The sequence below is a fragment of the Canis lupus genome, chromosome 1, assembly GCF_003254725.2.
Source record: "Canis lupus dingo isolate Sandy chromosome 1, ASM325472v2, whole genome shotgun sequence".
NCBI lineage: Eukaryota > Metazoa > Chordata > Mammalia > Carnivora > Canidae > Canis > Canis lupus.
This window is the reverse complement of record NC_064243.1, coordinates 34,417,864-34,438,382: the sequence shown is the minus strand read 5'-3', so window position 1 is coordinate 34,438,382 and position 20,519 is coordinate 34,417,864. Positions and strand designations below refer to the sequence as shown.

General features: G+C 38.4%; 1 protein-coding gene across 5 annotated transcripts in view; it reads left to right on the top strand.

Moving 5' to 3' along the window:
• HIVEP2 (HIVEP zinc finger 2) overlaps positions 1-20,519 on the top strand; it is a 194,464-nt gene that overhangs the window by 122,603 nt on the left and 51,342 nt on the right. The window lies entirely within an intron of this gene.

Here is a 20,519-nt window from a genome sequence, read left to right as displayed (position 1 = left end):
ATTTTCTAAATGGTTTGCGTTTGTGTTTGTATTACTCTAAATTTCCAAATATAAAGGGACAACTCTGTTCAAAACATTTATTGTGCTAGTGTAAATTGTTGGAAAAAACTTGCTGCAAGATTTATTCTCCAAACTTCAGAACTGGATAATGAGCAAAAATGTGAAAGGCTCACTTCATTCTCTTTGGCCTTCACTGCCATTCTTCCTTTTTCAAGACCTTAATTTTAATAGTCTGGTAAAGAAATGCACTGGGGGTGTGAAGATGGTGGAGTATATGTCAGCCAAAAGCCTTGGAGGGAGGGAGAAGACAAAGGAAAGAGGGAAGAGAATACACCAAGAAAATGGTTTTGTCTATAGATGTATGCAATTTATCAGACTCAAACTACAGAATCCCCTCCTCTCTCACTCTGGTACATGTTTCACTCAGGGATATTTAACTGTGATTTTATATCGAGCTTAGATGAGCAGAGGATATTCAATATGGGCATTGAAGGGCATTAACTATTACGTCCCTAGCTCCTTGGACTGGATCTGAGCCATCACATTATGTGGCGACAAGATATGCACAAAAATCATTGTGAGATTCTAAAGAAGAGTGGAGGTAAAAACCTGATGAAACTGTTTCCATGACAATTTTGAGGGAGAATTGGTTTAGAAGCCAAAGTTGGTTTGGACCTTAAGAACACATAACTTGAGATTTGGCTTTACCGCCTTTATTTGTGGGGCCTTCAGGGCAAGAACGCAACTGGGGGCCCACAGGCATTCTTCTTAACTTGATCAGTGATGAAATCTTTATAAAGAATATGAAGTTGCAGGGGCTTCATCTGACCTGGTCAAGTTGTGAACTTGATGAGAATAATTTTCTGGCTCAATTTTTGTTGTTTTGAACAGTAATTAAATGATCATTAAATAAAGAATTTGTCATGTCCTGTTAGTGAATTTTATGTGGGTCATGCCTGATAAAAGTCTGCTTATTATCATTATTTCCAGCTTAAAACATTTAAGCAAAATGATGGTTTTATATTTTCTATTGCTTTTTTTCTTTCTTGACTTGTCCTCATTCTCAGTTACCTAAAGGATTTAAATATAAAATGTTAACTGTATTCAAAATATATAAAGTATCAATATGTTTTTCTTAACAATGTAAATTAGAGTAATTAAAAAGTAACACAAATGTTAGCTTTTGTAAATCCAAAAGCTAAACATTTTCAAAAAAGCTATTTTTTAATTAAATATCCAAAATAACTTTGAAGTCAAAAGGCAATCCATATTATAGGGAATGTATAAGACATTTTAAATCAAAAAAATTTTAAATAAAGCTAAAATCTCTTCATGTACTTTTTAGAAATGTAATTGTCTTCAAAACTATTTTAATTGAAGTAATGTATATACAGGCTTAGTGCTCAGTGTTCTTTTAGTTGCTAACGTAAAGAATTAATATCACATTTCATGCACTTTACATCAGCACAAATTTAAGAATAAGAATTATTTACTTATAAAATATTATTTGGGCACCATGTGTGATTTTTCCAGTTGTACCACGGATGCATTCATCATTCTAGCACTACTGATCAGAGTGCTATGAGAAGCAAGAAAAAGGCATGCTTGGCAGTACTTTGTTATACAAGAATCTGTTGCATTTGTGCCATTTAAGAGCAATGACCAGGTACTCTGTGTTTCCTTTTACTTAGGTATTAATGCTGCTCACATTTTTTCTGCTTTTGAAATGGTGTCTAACTCCATGCTCTGCAGTGGCACACCCCACAAACCTTCAGGGCATTTAAACTCAGTCACTTTCTGATTGGGGCAAAGAGATCACCCACAAAATGTGGAGATACATTTCCCTGGCATTGAAACAGCTATCGTCAGGAGCTAACGATAACGTTTAGGGTTACAGGACATTTTGATGCTGATGACAGAGGTGCACATATAGTTTTCAATGCATTTTTTTCTTTTCTTTTTTTTTTTTCCTTTTAACTGGGCTCCACAAGTGTGAAGCCCAATGCAGGACTTGAACCCTCTACCCTGAAATCACGATCTGATCTAAAATCAAGAGTTGGATGCTTAACCGACTGAGCCACCCAGGCGCCCCTCAGTCCATTTCTTCTGGGTGTGTGTGTAGTATGTGGGCTTTCTAAAGTGTGGGACCCAAGGCAAGAACTCCTCCTGCCTGCCTGTGGGATGTCTGAGCATTAACATTCTCAAGAGTGGGACCCTTTGCAGAGACAGCAGAGGGGTTCCTTGCTGAGGACACTAGGGGAACTGGTGCTGGAAGGAAGAAATGGCAGATGGTGTTGTGACGGTCTGGCTGTCAGGCTGCCTGTGGGTTCTTGTAAGTCTCCCTTGCTGGCATTCTAGAAATACTTGGTGAGGGCTTCTCAAGGGGCATTAATACCATGTGAGTAGGTAGCGCTGGGATGGGATCTGTGGTTAATTGGTGGTGATGCCCCTTCATCTGTGTATTCCTATAGGGTGAGAGGGAGTGTCTGGGCAACTTATTTCCAAGTCCCTCTTGGATAGGGATGGGGAACAATGCTTCCATCCTGTAAGTCTGCTTCTCTCCACATATTTGGAAAGGATAAGAGGATTCTTTTCCTTCATGAATACTCTATGGAGGGAGCTGGGTACACAATTCAATCACTGATCCTAGATCATTAGAATTATAAATGGATTTGTTATTTACCTACACTGGAGATCTTAGCTCCAGATAGAATTCAGAGGATCTGAGAATTTGATTTAGAAAAAAATTCTAATTTTATTTTCACTAACCTCTAACTGAACTTCAGCACTCCCTACATTATTAATGCAGACAACGGACAAAAACCAGTAGTTGTAGCAATATCTGTGCCTTTATCTGCAGTAGAATTAACAAATATTTTTACATCACATTACTCTTATGGCTAGCATCTCAAAGTATCTATGTGATTGTGACTACTCAAAATTATGGTGGATATTATCTTGCTCTCTATCTTGTTTCTAATTTTTAATAATCACATATATTCTGTCAACAAATTTGTTTTAAAATTTTTCTGAGATTATTATATGTCATTATAATCAGTCTCCTTTATAATCTTCTGTATTTAATTTTATGTAGTTAAAATATTATGGTAAGAAGGGGTCCACAGTCTTCATCAGACTGCCAGAGGGGCTCATGGCAGCAAGAAGGCTGAGAAGCTTTAATGTATATGAATGAGATCCCATATTTCCCTATGAAAGGTCAAGACTTAGAGAGTGTAGTGAGTTACTTTAGGTCACACAGTACAATAGAAATTAAAAGAGGTATCCTTCCTGCACCATGTGGCCTCCTGGCACCTCAATCCTGATCTCAGGTGCCAGGGAATTAGCTCCTTAGTTTTATTCAGCAAACCCTTTGATTATGGTGAAGGCCAATTCAGTGTCCTTTGTTTGCACTTCCCTAGCCTGTGTTGTCCTTCCTCCCACTTCTCCTTTCCAGGCCTGCTGGTGGTGGTGATGAAAGGTGGTTATCTCTAGGAGTACTTACCCCCTAGATCCCACAACATCACAAAGCACATGCCCTAAGATACCTGAGGGGGTCAACAGAAAAAATAGAAAATTCAACCCTGATTGCTTGGCCCAGTTTTAATGATGGTATTTTAGGCAGTATTGATAGCCTCATAATAGCTGGGGAAATCTTTCAGCCAAACCCCTGGGGTCTCTTAAATTAATTTAGGAGCTCTTGTAAGATTCTCTCCTCTTTATTTTAGACTAACACATGCCTGAAATATCAGCGGAAAATTATAGAATTAATAATATTTAGATTTTACTCGTTAGTGCCATTTCTAAGCACTGTATAATCTTCCTAACAGTTTTAACGTTGTTGTTACCCATGTATTACAGATGGGAAGATTAAGGCACAGAAGGCCTAGGTAACTTGCCGGAAGTTATGTCTATGTCTACTAAGTGTTAAAAGTGGGATTTGAAAGAGGTATTCTAATTCCAGAGTCCACAATCTGGGCCACTATGCTACATGTCTGGCTATTACATCAGTGCTTGATACCACTGTTATCCAATCCCTGTTTTCCTTGGTTTGGGGTTAGGCTAGGAACCTACATATCTGGGGTGAAGGCAGCCTTTGGATTATTTTGATTCAGTTCTAGGAGAAACTCTTTTCAGTCTCTTGGAGCTGGCCCTAAAAGGTACTGTGTCGTTTAGTTCAAAGTCTGTTGGGCTTTTAATCCCTTGCTCGTATGTAATCAGGCAATATGGAGAAGGAAAAACATGTTCATATTCAAAAAGTTTAGTAGTGCTGCAGAATGCTAACTCTGGGTTGACTTTGTCTCCATGTTAAGGGCATGACAGTGCTTTAATCTTTGCATTTGAAGCCTTCTTGTCAGCGACATTGACAAAGACACCTTTGAGAATCTATATCTGAATTCTTGTGTTTTGAAAAATAGTTTGTTAGTGTTTCTCTCTGAGCACTAGTTGGTGTTTTGCCAACTAGCTAAACGTCTGCAAATCTGAATGCTGGCTGAGAAGCTAAAGCTTGCCGTAACCAGTTATCCCCAGATGGCCAGATTCCGTTGGTACCACTTTTATAGATGCTCACTGGTTGCATACTTGGGGTTATGAGGTGTACTGTTCCACTTGTTTTTGCCAGCCATGCACAGTACATTACTTGATAGGTTGAGACAGATGGTATAGCTCAAACTAAAATGATGAGGGAGAAAGAAAGTGGAAAAAAATAGAAAAGGGGCACTTGATTTTCTAATTCGCATTTCGGAAGTGAATTTTAACTTCTGTGATTGACTAATAAATGCAGTGTTGCTCTAGACTTGAATTCATTAACGTCTGTTTAAACAGATATAACTGAGTAATCAGCAGGAAGCAATCTCTTCCTTCATGGATGCTGTCCCAAACTTCATAGAGTCTACTCCAGACTTGAAAATGCTGGACCATTGGAAGGTGTCGAAAATAGACCCGAGTTTTTCAGAACAAGATACACCACCACCAATACCAATCAAAACAAAAAGATCCCAAATATATATATATATATATATATATATATATATATATATATATAGCCTGGTGAAGTAGTGGTGATAAGCACAATTAATCAGTTTTTGTGCAGCTGCTTCCTGACATTTCTGCAAATTGTTGTGGAAAAATTAATGAAGGTTAGATCAGTAATGGTTTCAAGCTTGGCCAGTGGAAAGTATGACAGTGTTTCCATCAGCAATTAAGCTGGGCTGCTTTCTTTTTTCTATAGGGGAAGTGGTATGATGTGTGTTCTCCACAGGAAATGGAAAAGGGCAGCTGAACCGTGAGCAGAGTTATGGAGGAGCACCCTGGGAGTGCTCCACCAGGCTCCCCTGGATGCGCACTGCAGATTTGCATTTGTGGCAGAAAGGAGTTTGCTATCCAACACTGAGAAATCCTTCCTGAAAAAGAGTGAGAATTTGGGGATTTGACTGAGCTGCCAATTCAGAAGCACAGATATGCTATGAATCTTAAACTTTGGGAACCAGAAAGTGGAACTTATGACAAACAGAAAGTGAAACTCACCTACCTAATTTTATTTTTGGAGCCAAAGGTAGTTCAGTATGGGCCCGGTTCACATCCTGTGTAACCCTATGGGATTTTCCCCAGTATTAGCTAAAAATTTTCCCATAGGGTCACACAGGATGTGAATTAAAGTAAACAGTTAACAAGCATGATGAAAAGGAAATTAGCTTTCTAAATGACCCTTTCACTGTTAACATCCTGAGTGGTGATTGGAACATGGGAAAGCGTCCCTTTAGTGTCTCATTATCAAGTGGTTATATTAGCAATAGAATATATGAATGCTCTTCCCTATTACATATAAAATGTATTTCTTTATATATGAAACTAAATTTTACATATGTATTTTTCTTTTTGGGAGAACATTAAAAAGCCCAGCAAAACTTTCTGTAGATCAGTGGTTCTTAGACTTTTGGAGAGAGGTGTTCATAGACCTCTTTAGGACTGTTGAAAGTTCCTGATCCTTACCACCAGAAAGATGCATGTACACACAACATTTTGCATATGATTTTAAAAGTTTCACAAATCCCTTAAGTGACCTTGAGCCTCAGGCATTTTTCAAAGGACAGAGTTTTTATGGCTTTTTATAGACAGAAAATTATAGCTACAGCCATAAAATGTTAATTCTTTATGAGTAAAGTATTACAGGAGGCACTTCTTAAGAATTTAACTATAGCAATAATAATTCTTTCTTTTTTTCTACATGAAAAATGCTCCCTTGTCCTTGGAAGGGAGGTTGTACATTGAACAGGACATACAAAGCCAGGTTTGAAGCTGGCTGTGTGATGTTTTAGCAAGTGACTTCAGTTGTCCAGCCTTAGTTTCAGCTCCTTTAAAATGGTGGCAACGAGGTGATAATATGTCACTTGTGTCTGACAAATAGTCCACGCTCAATATATATACCTTCCCTTCTCTTCTTCCTTCCTCTTTTGAGATCTAACTTATTTCTCTTTTTAAGTACAATTTTTTAAAAAGTACATTCTACACCTAATGTGGGGCTTGAACTCACGACCCTGAGATCAAGAGTCATGTGCTTTACCGATTGAGCCAGCCAGGTACCTCAGGATCTCATTTAAGTGTCACTTTCTTGCATGTCTTTTGCTATTCCTCAAGACACATTTTTTTCCCCCACTTTTCCCTCAGTGACCCTCTCTTTTTTTGTAAATTTCTTACTCTTAAAACTATGTTGTCCTTCACTGGTTACATCTCCAGGTGTGACTTTTGAGGATCTTGTATCTTGTTAGTAATGTTCTCTTTATCTCTAGGCATGTTGTATCCAGCACAGTGCTTAAGGCAGACAGGTACTTCCTGTTCATTGAATTAGTAGTAACAGTCTAGTGCTTATTAGAAATGAAATAATTCGAATGTGGGCTTGTGATTGTTATGAGATTGTGTTGATATGACTACTAGTCATCTCAGAAGAGAGGTCAAATGACCAGTGTATAGCCAAAGTGAGATTTAGTGGGAGCATGGAGCCTGGAACTGAAAGCATGTCTTTCCTAAGCTGAAATACAATCAGAATGTATTCTAAACCAAAGCCACAGTATTTTGGCCAGAGTTTCAGTCAGGTGAATTACAAGTAATTGGGGGAAAACCAAAAAATGGTGCTATTATATTTTTAAAATGTATAGACCCATTCATTACATGAGTCTCAGAAGAAAATTTGGGCCCCAAAGCTTTAGTTAATACTTTATTTTTTAGAATCTGGGTTCCAACAATAGCTTGAAGGACATACCCATTTGCCTTTCTTTGGATTAAGTCCTCACCGGTCCTGTTGATGCTTTTCAACTCTGGTTAGACAAAAATGTGGCCTGTACTCAAGGAGCTGTCATATTTAAACTCCTCTTTCTCCCTGCTCCCCTAAAGGAGGTGATTTGCACACCAGATCCAAGGAAGGGACTTCAGAAGTAGCACTGAGGATCCATCGAGGTGCTAATAGTGTGGAGTTGAGTGATGAGGGGATTGTCATAGTTGGAACAATATGAACAGAGGCTTGTGCCCATGAGTTGTAGATAAAAAGATGAATTTAGGACAAATACAGAAGGAAAAAAATACATGTTGGAAATGGGCTGAACTCGGAGCAAAGAGCAATACAGTTGAAGATTTTGTTCAATAAATCATTGGCTGTGAATTTTTGGCTTTCATGAGATGCACAACCGTTCCTTCACCCAGGCATTTCCACCTCCTGGAAAGTCTTGTCTCTTCCTGTCAGAATTTTCAAGCCTTTATTTAACTTCTACCAGCTGCATAAATATTTCTTTCCCAACACTAGCTCATAGCAATCTCTCCTTACTGAACTCATATCGTACTATTATAAATGTAGTGGCACTTAATTGATGTTTAAAGCTGTAATTTAAATTTTCACTTGCATGTCTTGTCTTTTCAATGAGCCTCTAAACTTGTGTAGAATTGGATAGTGTAATAAAAATATTCTCTAATGTCTAATATGAAGTAGTGCATATGGCAAGCACTCAATATATTTTTAAGACTTTTAAAGGATGTTGAGCTTTTACTACATCCCTTAAACTTTACTGGATGGTACCAAAAAAAAAGTATTAGACACAGTCATTACTCTTAGAATACAGATAACCAAGATGGATATTTTGCTTTGATTAGCAATGTGATGGAAATTTGGCATTACAGAAAGAATGTTTTAGAAACATCTAAGTTTTCCAGAATTAAAGATAATACATATAAAGTGCTCAGTATACTGCCTGGCAGATAACAGTCTCCGTAATTACTTTTTAAAATTGGAAATTATTAACATTCATATAATCTGCTTCACTAAGCCTTCCATCACTGAAGTTCTTAAAGATTAATCTGTATTAGTGATGCCAGGTTCTTTACCTCGTATCTTCATAGGAATCTGGCTTCAACACCTCTACTCCCCTGCAATTATTAATGTTAAAGACACCGGTGATCTTTTCTTTGGCAGCTCTAGTGGGGACTTTTCATTTCTTACTTATTATGACTATTCTGTCACATTTGACTCTCTCCTTGAAATATTCTTCTCCATTGGTTTTCACTCTCACCCTGCCTCTCCAACCACTTCTTCTCTATATCTCTGTCTTTGGTTCTGCCCTCCATCAGCCCAGTAGGCATTACAGTGCAGTGTTCTATTAGAGGGCTCTATCACTTTACATATTTATAAGGACTAAGTGTCTGTATCCTCTTTCATTTCTTTGGCTGCTATTCTGTAGTGAATGTTCTAGGTTCTTACTTCCATACTTCCAACTGTATACTAGATGTCTCTGCTTAACTTGCCCAATCAAATCAATTTCATATTAGACATGTCCAGAACTATATTTTCCCTTTAATGCTTGTTCCTTCCTCCGTCTTTCCATGAAAAGCCTTTCCATCCCTATAAGCCATTCAAGCTAGAACCCTGGAATTATTCTTCACTCCTTCCTCACCTTCATGTCACACAGGCATATACTCTTGGTTCTCACATTCCATCGATTCTTCTTCCTAAACACCCCTTTCATCAGCAGCTCCTCCCTCGATCCCATTCAGTTTATCACTGTGTTTTTTTTGAACTATTGCAGGAGGCCCTTGACTGGTGCCCTTGCCATAAGGCCCAGACACCTCCAGTATGTTCTCCACACTGCTTCCTAAGCTATTTTGTTCCTAGAAGAGAAACCCTCGTTCTGCTTTAGGATAAATTCCAAAATCCTTAACATAATATACAAGGTACTTTATATCTTGGCCTACTTTTTAGTTTTCAAATCATTTCTCTCATCTTACTATTATACCACACATAACATACCTCAATCATACCCGTGTTCATTTACCCCTAAACTCTATCTCCTTTCCTTATGCTTCTATGCATTTATAGCTGCTAGTTCCTCTGCTTCAAATGTCATTTCTGACTTCTCCAGTAGTGAACTTCCACAGATAATTCAAGGTGTAAGGTCACCCTCATCCCTCATCTCTGCAGTTAGTCACCTTCTCACTTCTGCCCCCATAGTGCTTTGTCCATACTTGACCGCACATATGGTATACAATTATTTTCCCCCATCTGACCCTAGAGCATCAACTCTTTGAGGGTTGTGTCGTATTCCTCATTCTATTTCCAGTGACCAGCCATGGACCTACAAGGCATCCAATGAAGTAATAAAGGAAAGATTGTGAAGAGATGATGAATTTATGTTCTATTATGAAACATCTGAAATGATGGTGAAGCATCCAGATTTAAATGTCTTGTAATTTCTAAATTATTGAATTTAAATGATTTAACAATATTCTATTTCTTACTCCACTAAAGGGGCAAATGAATGAAGATTAACTAAATATGTGTGTCATCCATGAATATTTTTTCAAAGATTTTATTTATTTATTCATGAGATATACAGAGAGAGAGGCAGAGACATAGGCCGATGGAGAAGTAGGCTCCCTGCAGGGAGCCTGATGCAGAACTCAATCCCAGGACCCTGGGATCACAACCTGAGCTGAAGGCAGATGCTCAACCACTGAGCCACCCAGGCACCCCTCATCCATACGTATTGAGTAATTAAATCTTGAGTGTGAATGATATTTTCAGAATCCAAAATATTCAACAACAGAAACTGGGAGATGTACATGAGCCAAAGGATGGTTCAGTTAGAAACTCAATAACAAAAAGACAAAGAACATTAATTCTTCAAGTGAAATAAAGGCCTCCTAACCATTTTGGTTGCATTAATATAATTGTCTATGATCATTGAAAAATAATAGTCTCCCCAGGGTGTTTTTTTAATTGCAATCTATGTACATTATATCCATATATTATATGTATTATATAATATATAATATAATATATATATATATAGCTAGTGAAGTCAAACTAGTTATTTAAAACTGTAAAGTTATTTATAAGTTTGGTTAGTCCTCATTTAAGGTTCTTTAGCAGGTGCCAGGGCTTATAAACTGTGTATAACTTTCATTAGAAAGATTATAAAGTGAGACTAGTTTATAAAGCCATATACTTTTATTAATAGAAAACTGAGCACTTTCTTTTCATAGTGTTACGTGTATCTCCAACTATATATGAATTTCATCTAAGCCTCCAGACAATTGGCCTCATTTAACTTTCAGACGCAGTTTTAGAACTGTGGACTTTGAGAAGGGCCAAGTACTTCGATTCACTGTTTCATTTTAAGTAATTTCTATTGCTATATTTTCAAGTTCGGCTGTCTTCTTCTATAATGTTGAGTCTGCCATCCAGTGTATTTTTCATCCCAGTTTGAGGTTGTCCTCTGTAGAAGTTCAATGTGGGCCTTTTTAATGTCTACATATTGCTACTACTTAACATATTTATTCTTTAGTTTCTTGAGCATATGCAAAATAGTTAAAATAACTTTCAATGGCCTCTTCTACTAATTCTGTCATCTGTGTCATTTCTGGGTCAGTGTCGATCCATTAATTTTTCTTCTTGCTATGGGTCAGATTTTTCTACTTTCTTGCTTAGTTGGTAATTTTTTTAGAAGATTTTATTTATTTGACACAGAGAGAGACAGACAGAGAGCACAAGCAGGGGGAGTGGGAGAGGGAGAAGCAGGCTCCCCACTGAGCAGGGAGCCCAATATGGGGCTCGATTCCAGGACCCCAGGATCAGGACATGAAGCAAAGGCAGATGCCTAAAAGAGGGAGCCACCAAGACACCCCAACATTCTTGATAATTTCTTATTGGGTGCTAGAATTTTACCTTGTTGGGCACCAGAGACTTTTTTATTCCTAAAAATATTCCTGAGTTTAGGCAAATAGTTTGGTCCTTTCAGATCTTGCTTTTAAGCTTTCGTTAGGTAAGACTATGGTAGCATTTATCAAGGGTTAATCTCCACTTCCACCCCCCAACTCAAACCAAGATCCTTCTTAATACTCTAATTGATGGTTTCATGAATTATGAGGCTATCAACTCTGGTTGTTGGGAACAGGCAGTCTTCTTGGCCCTTTGTGAGTACTGGACACTGTTGCCTCTCATACTTTTAGTGTGTTTCTCCTGACTGAGGGTGGTTTCTTCATATGCGTATGCTGGTCAGTACACTACTGAATCCTGATCTTTGGAGCTCTCTGTGCAGTGCTGTCCTCACCAAGCTCTGTGATCTCCAGACACTTTAGGTTCCCAGCACTCCCATGTCCATTTCTTCAACATGAGAAGATCACTGGTCTCTTCCTAAGATTCCCCATTCCTGACCATGCTGAAAACTTTCTCTAGGTAGTAAGCTGAGGGTAATATAGGGCTCGTTTCATTGGTTTTCCTTCTTATGAGAATCACTGTCATTTGCTGTTGGGTATCCAGTATGTTGAGAGCTATCATTTCATATCATTTGTTGTCTACCTTTATAGTGCTTTGCAGGCAGGAGAATGGCTGGTGCCTGCTACTCCATGTTTATCCTGAGGCTGAGTCAAGACTTATTTTAGTACTTATTTACTCATTTATATAATATGCATTAGCCTGAAGAATTCAAGGCAATATTAGATAATTGCTAAATAAAGGACTTAACATCATGTACACACCTATCATAGGGAGTTAGGTTTGTGAAATCTTTGTTAGAGAATGTGTTAGGAAGTGTTTTCATGGCATGATGCTGGCTCTTCCTTTTTGAAAACTTTTATCCATTTTTAAACACTTAAACTAAAACTTGTGTGGTTTAAATTCAATTCTGAATTTCTTCTTTTATTCTCAATCAGAATTTTTAAAAGCAGCCACATTGTATGGCAGGGGAGGAGGGGAAAGACTTGTGACATGCATGAAATTTTAGCCATTGCACAAAATGATAGGGTTTAGAAGATGTAAATAGTGTGGTTTGGACAAATCCACCTACTTTCTCCTATTTGTAAGAAGCCAGGTTTCTTAAATTGATCTTAAATGATCATCTTGCTTTCACTAACTTCTCTGCATCTACAATAGAAGAGAGTTTGCATGTGTTGCATTTTTAATGATTTGTCTTACAGTGCTTCTAAGGTCATTCTGTGGTGGAATGGTATCAGATCTCAATCTTTCTCTCCCTCTCTCTCTCTCTCTCTCTCTCTCACACACACACACACACACACACACACACACACACACACACACCCCTCATGAAAACATAGACATCTTCCAGAGAATTTCCTGATGTACTGTTCTTTGAATGTGATGACATTTGTTTACACAGGAAGCTAGACACTAGATTCTTTTCCTTGGAAACTGTGTCAGATGCACATTTTCCACATTGTTTTTTTCTCAATATGGCATACATATGTACCACTTACATATTTAATGTTTGGGAGTCATGGAGACTGATGAAGAATTCTTGATATGAAGTGCTCTTATCGATCCACTTTTAATATTTAATGTTGAGAAAACATCCTCTTTCCTCCCCACTGATTTTCTTTTTGAATTCTCCTTGGCAAACCATGGGACAGAAATCAGATTGAAGACAGACCTTAAATCTTACCTCTTGTACCATGTTTTGCCTGTTTTTCCATCAGCTCAATTCAGCCCCTCTAAATTCCATTATATTTTTTTGCCAGTTGGATTGAGATTCTTACTGGAAGCATGATAAATAACATAGCCCCAAGGATGTAGTCTATGTCTGTATGGGTTCCTAAATCAAATTTTTATGTTTGATTAAAAAAAATACTAAACATTTTAAAAATTATTATTTATTGAAAAAACTTATGTATCAATATTTACTTCTACCTGTCCTCTTAATGTAATACTTGCAATTGCTGTCATTATGAAGTACTAATTAATTGCCAGAAGCTGTGTTATGTTCCTTATTTACATAACCTTTAGCCCTCACCACAGGCTACCGGGTAGATTACTGTTATCTTCACAGGAGACATTGGAAAATCATCCCAGAGATACAAGTGATTTGTTCAAGATCACATCCCTAGTAAGAAGCAGAGCCGCTGTCAGATTAAGTTCTACTACTCTAGGAGATTTAACGACATGTCCTAAGTTAGTCAACAGTGATAAATGTACTTAGTGGTAGTATTTAGTACATAAACTAAGTACTTCTAAAGTAAAGTACTTGCTAAGAAACTTATTGAGAGCCAAATGTGGGCCAGATCCTGCTCTGGGGATGATGGATTATAGAGATGAGTAAAGCTGACTTCTCTGCACTGAGTAGAGACACAGGGAGCAAAAGTTAGATGGTAGTGTGCCAGCCTTGCTTTTGAAGTATTCATGCATGTAGTGCCTAGGGAGCATGGAGAGGGGTACTTAGAATCTTTGAGGGAGTGCGGTGGGGAGAATGTTCTTAGAAGGGGTCAAGGAAGAGATGGAATGTTAAAGTAGAAGTAGAAGGTGATGACCATGACTGTCTCTAGCAAAATTTAACTTCAGCCTAGATACCTAACCTTTGTCTGCTTGTAGTTAAGGCTAACTCAGACGCATTTACTGACACAAGTACTCATTTGCACCTAGCACCTATCTTTCACATGTATTAAACTTGCTATTATGCACATTTGCCACTTATTGCTAAGTACACCATATCGCCTTATTTCTTGTATCATAGAACACGTATGTTACAAACGACCTTGCACTGAAAGTTGTGTGGGATACAAAGATGAATATAGTTCACACTTCAAGGGCCTTCCATGTAATGAGAGAGAGAACTGTATTCAGATATTTATGAAAGAAGGGATTGTACAGAGAGCTTCACAAAAGGAACAGAAGTATACTATGGGACATTGACAGGAGAATGATGACTACCAGTTAAGAGATTCATTCATCCGTCCATCCAACAGATATATACAGAGCATTTATTATGTATCAGGTTTGTGGAAGAGCAGGCACAAATGCTGAATCATATGTATAGGTAGGTTGATAGATCATGATGAAGAAGCTAAGGAGAGTTTGCCAAGCAGAGCTCATAACTTGAACAAGGGCATAAAGATGGGAACAGCCATGCTCAAGAATAATGACTAAGTCATCTTTTCTACAGCTGTGATTATTGGAGTAGATGTAGTAGAAGATTAGGGTGCATAGACAGATACAAACTAGATTCTGGAGGGTCATAATGACAGTCCTGGAGATTGGAACTTGGTAGGAAATGGGGAGTCACTGAAAGTCTTTGAGCAGGAGAATAAGATTAGAGATATTATTTTGGGAAGCTTCATGTGGCAGCATAGTGTAGGGGTTAGGTCTGTGAGGGGGAGGAGCCTTGGAGATAGGGAGACACCCCTGTAGCTCCATTACCCCAGGCAGTGCCAAAGGTGACTCCACATGTTTGGGGACCCTGGTCACTCCCTCTGTCCATGGCTGTTTTCCTTCAGCTGGTGGGCTTTGTGGCCTTGTGCATAGCTTTCCTCCTGGGAATCACTTTGGCCTGTAGTCCCACAGCACCTCCCAGTCCTACAGAGGCATTGTTTCAGAGGATGTACAGAGGATGGTTTCAATTCATTAAGATTATGACTGTGACATCCTCTAATTTATATGTACACACTGAAAATATTATTCTTTGGTAAATATAAGCTATGGGACCATGGTTATAGTATTTGGGGTGCTTCTTACTAGAACAATTGATATGAAATGTTGTCCTCATTATAACATTGTTTCTCTGGAAAAAATATGGTTTGATTCACATAATTTTAACTTATAGGGATTTCCTAGGACTGTGTCCAGCCCCAAGTTGGCACCATTGCCTGTCTTTGGATGATATACATGTCTGCTGGTCTTCCTTCTGGCTACTTCCTTTAGCCCAGCCTTATGAGGCATTCTGCTTTCAAAATACCTTGATCTGGATGCACTGGTCATCTTCGATGCAAATTAAATACAGAGTATACTGAGGGCATGCAAACCGAGTTTCATATTTGCTTAAATTAAACATGAAGGCAAGGTGGCCTCAGCTGACCTTTCCAGCCTATAGTTCTCAATTCCTCTATGCAAAAGTACAAAGTACTAGTCAAGCTGGCTCCTTGCTCACCCACTATTTCCCATCTCTGGGCTATTGGTTCATTGTTCCATCTCCCTGGGTTGCTTCCCCTTTAATAACTGTTTTTAAAAGACTTCTAACTCTTTAAGGTCCATGTCTAATACCACTGTCCTTCATTCTGCTATCCAACATTACTCCAACCACAAACACAATTTTTCCTCCTTTGGATTATTGTAGTTCTTGTCATAGGTTAAGAGCTGAGTCATTGCAGTGGGACATACCTGGTTACAATGTCAGCTACCTAGACAAGTTACCTAACCCCTATAAACCTCCTCTGTAAAATGGGAGTAATACCACTTATCTCCAAGGGTTGTTTTGATGGTTAAACGAGATAACGTATGCAAAGGCTTAGCATTGGGTTATCTGTCACATGATATGTATTCAGAATACGTGAGCAATTTTTATGTCTTCTCTGGGAATAAGCATTGTGTTTTATTTATCTTTGTGAGCTCTTTTCCTAAGCCTACCTCTAAAAGAGCCTATCATAGGGCTTCAAATATAGTAAATATTCCATTAGTACTTCTTTGAGGAAGAAACTAAATTTTGTTTTTACGTTGCAGAATTCATTCCCCAAAAGGGGATTTATTTTAAGAAGTTGACAGGCTCTGGTTTGCCAGGGGAAGTCCCAATATTAAGTATTAATAGCGCCCCCTTTTGCTCTAAAAAATGAAATGGTTTGGATAACAAATTTTATGGGCATCCTATTTATGGAATATTTGCAGTTAGGAATATTTATTGTTATTTATATTTCATATAGATATTTTGTCTCTTAAAGAAGATTGTAAACTACTTGAGAATAAAAACCATTTTGTATCTTATTTCTCCAAACTCTACTGAGTGTGTTAGTAGTACTAACAGTGCATTGGGACTATTGACAAAGTAGTGCCCAGTAGGTGCTAAGGTCCTAATGGTATTGACTATGATCTAAAATCTGCCTTTTTAATTAGAGAATTAGTTAATGTGTAGATATATTAAGCTATATGCAAGTGGAGAATAGTAGTTTTAACCTATGATGGGAGGTCTGTCTACCAGACTGAATTTCTCTAGGGCAGAGCTCATGTCTATTTGTTTCCCCAGGATAAACCAGGAACTACACACAGCATCTAAAATATGATATGGGCTCAACACATACTTGGTGAACAAATGAGTGAATGATGAGGATTTTGGTATTTCAGATAATTTGTGCGTCATGAATCTCTACCAAATTCCTCTTTGTTCCTTTGTAGATAACATAATAAAATACATTTAGAGTCAGAAGAGCTCTCATATACCTAAAAATGAGCTCAAAAAGTTTATGAAAGGATAAAGCTAGGCCAGGAGACACCTAGCTTCTCAGATCTTCTCTGAAAACTGTTCTGTGTAGCCTTTTTTTCTGAATAAGCTCCTCTTCCAGAAGTAAAGTGGAAGATTTCTTTCTGTAAAACTCTGCCCTACTTGATCAGAGAGCAAGTGAAGAGCAAATAAAGGCAGGATCCCTTTTCCTCTGTGTTCCTGTCTTCCCACTAAGGGAAGAGCAAGTTCTGTGTGAAAGCTTCCTGTTTTAGGATCTGGCTTTTTTTTTTTTTTTTTTTTTAATTTTTTATTTATTTATGATAGTCACAGAGAGAGAGAGAGGCAGAGACACAGGCAGAGGAAGAAGCAGGCTCCATGCCGGGAGCCTGACGCGGGACTCGATCCTGGGACTCCAGGATCGTGCCCTGGGCCAAAGGCAGGCGCCAAACCGCTGCGCCACCCAGGGATCCCAGGATCTGGCTTTTTACCATTATATTCTCTGAGGCTTGTTGGAATCTCTGAGGGATGGGGAGGATTTGGAGGGCTGCTTTAAAAAGGAACATTCCCTTTTCCTGCAGGGGGAATATAGGCAATACCCTTTACACTGGGGCTAACTAGAAGTGGCACGAGATCATGTACATCCTTATCTTGCTTCTTTGGCTCCTTATTTCCCTAAGGATGCCTGCTGGCCCTTGCGTACTCACATAATTACTCTTCTGTTTACAGCATATCTTCCTATTCAATTACCTGGTGTACATTTTGCATATAGTTTAACTGAAAGGATAGATACCTCACAATCTAGCATCATACAAAGTGACGTTCTGTTAGTGCAATCGTAAGGGATTTTGTTGAGTATGTGTTTCTTGTTTTTGTTCTTTATTTTTTGGACAAGAGCTGAAATTTTGTAATCAGTTTAAAGGACTGATATTCCCCATTCATCTTTCTCAAGTCTATTCAAAGTAATTTTCTAGCACTTTTCCTGTGATAATTCCTTCAGCCTTTCTCCATGCTGAGGTGAAATGGACTTATATTCAGGCAAATGTTCTTGTTAGGTTGCCATATTTTCTTAAAAGAATGTCAGCTTTGTCCTTATCCCATTAACCATTTGTCTTAATCAGTTTGTGCTGCTGAAACAGAAGTACCCTAGACTGATATAAACAACAAACATTTATTTCTCACAGTTCTAGATTCTGGAGGTCCTGGATCAGAGTGCCAACATGGTTGAGTTCTTGGTGAAGGCCTTCCTCCTGGCTTACAGATGGCCATCTTCTCATCTTATCCTTTTATGGCAGAGAGAGGGAGAATGCAGGCTCTCATCTTTTAAGGGCATTAATTCTAGCATGAGGGCTCCCCCTTCATGACCTAATTACCTCCCAAAGACTCCATCTCCCAATAACATTCCACTGGGGCTTAGGATTTCAACTTGTGAATTGGGGGGGGGGGTGTCATAAGCAGTCCATCACATTAAATTCATATGAAACCTAGATATTTAGATATTCATTTTTCAGTTGGTTCTTGGATACTACTCTTCTTCATGTCTTCACCATGCCATTCCACACATTTTCATTATCTGCCTTGTCCCAAAGGGACGAGAATTGTGTACCTTGATATTCTAAGATTTATCCTGGTATCAAGCTAGATCAGGACAGTGTGAGCCTATTGTTATACATACCTTCCAAAACTCAGTCTCTGTGGGACAGTCAACCTGGTTCAGTATTGATGCAATTTTTGAATGAGTGGCCAGGCCACCACCATATGTAGTATTCATTTATAATTATTCCCAAGTCCTTTGAGCTCTTTGCCACTAAGACATGATTGTTGAAGCTGTTAATAAATCTTCCCATTGGAATTTATACATGTTGGGTAAAAATAAACCGGTATTGCTCTTCCGTGTGCAATTAAAATTTGAACTGGAGTTCACTGAACTCATTGTAAACTGGCTCATAAATCTCATAAAATAATCAAAGGAGATTATGGAAATAGGTGAAAAATAGCTTTTGATATTCATGGTTGAGAGCTCTGCTTAGAAGTTGAAACCCCTAGGAGCTAAACAAAAGTTGATATGAAAATGAAAGATTTTGGCTCCCTTTCCAGTCCTTCCAGGCTCCCATCCCTGAGGACTTGGGTGCATGAAGGGCAATGACACAAGGCACCAAAGAAGAGAGATATCTTCTGTGCGATTTGGGCAGCCCTTGATTGGAAGGGAAGATTCATTTCATTTTTCTCTCTCCTGCTTTTGCTCTGTCTGGATCCTGGCCACCTATGGGGTGAAGGTAACTACTGAGTTTATTTTCAATGTAGGCATTTGTGCTGTCTTGGGTTTAGGAAGGATTTCTTCTCTTTGTGACATGTGTGCATGCACATATGTATAGCTGGTGCTTTTGCCTCCGTGTTGGTTACAGTGTGCAAGATCCAGACAGCAGCTGTTTCACACTTCATCCTAAGTCTTTATGCCCACGTAGTGTAGGTGAGGTCTTTTTTTACCCTCTTTTTCAACTAATTATATGCCTTGCCTGTGCAACTGTTATTATTTCACCAACCTGTGAAACTGAGGTCCTTTCTCTTTTAAAATATAGTCAGAAAAATCCCAGAAATAAGCCTATTTTGAGAGCTTGTGTAGTGAAGCAAATTCCACTAAAGGAAGGAGATTCTCTGGATTGGAACAGGAAGCATAGCATTTCATCACCTGGAACTTCAAGGTGATGAGGAAACACTGGCATATGGGCTTACTTTCTGAGTGCAATTTAAACTTATGCTTGATAGGTTTCTTTTAGTAACAAATACATACCAATCTTGGTCAAATGCAGACTTCCAAAAAAGTACTTTACCTACTACAAAGTTTTATATGATGGCCTTAAAAGACCATGCATTCATTTTTGGCATACCTACTGCCTTTACTTATAACAAAAATTTTAAGTGTTTTTTTCATCCATACATTCCATCAGTTTTTAAACTTAACTGATATTAAAGCCACTTAGATATTAAAGCACCAACATCAGGGTTTTATGATGTAGAGTTTAGCTTAGCTAAAGCAACATGACAGGACTTTCCCTCTTAGCATTATAAATGTGTAAAATTCTCCAGTAAATTGAACAGCAAGTGGACTCTGTCATGTTTCACCTCTTCTTTTATGTATTGCTAGTGAATTTAGTCTCTGTAATATTCCTTTTATTTATGGGGTGATTCCTTTTTTTTGGAAATTTAGGGTTTTGCTTATAATGCTCTTCTTTCTTTTGATGATGTAGTTTTTCATCCTTCATATGGGTTTGGGTATGATAGGAAAAGGAAGAGAAGCAATGAATTAGTGATTTGATGTGGATTAGATCTAAATACTATATGCTTTATATATGGTTCTTCCCCTCCCTCCTTCATATCTATGTGGCTAAGACTTGGGTGTACCTGTGGTTCCTTCAGGAAGTATCTTTGAAGTTTCTAGTATAAGTGTGGCAGAGCCTGACTGGCTGTTCACCAGACCTGCATTCTTCTCCTCTGGGGTTCACAGTTAGATTGCATTTCACGGTCTCTCCTGCAGATAGTGAAGCATGAGGCTGAGTTTTAGTCGATGGAATGTGAGTGGAAGTGCTGTGTGCTGCATTTATGCCTGACCCCTAAACCCTCCCATGGAAATCCCCCCCTGTCTTCCCCCTTTTGCCAGCTTGAAGCAGGCTAATCATAGTGGCCTTGGAATCCTTGTTGCAGATGGTGGGCTATAGGTTCAAGAAACTTGTGTTCTTGGATTGAGGGGAGCCATCCATCAGGACCCTCATTTTAGACCACCATTATAAATGAGCCACCATGCATTTTGGATTTTGTTACATTTGCTACATT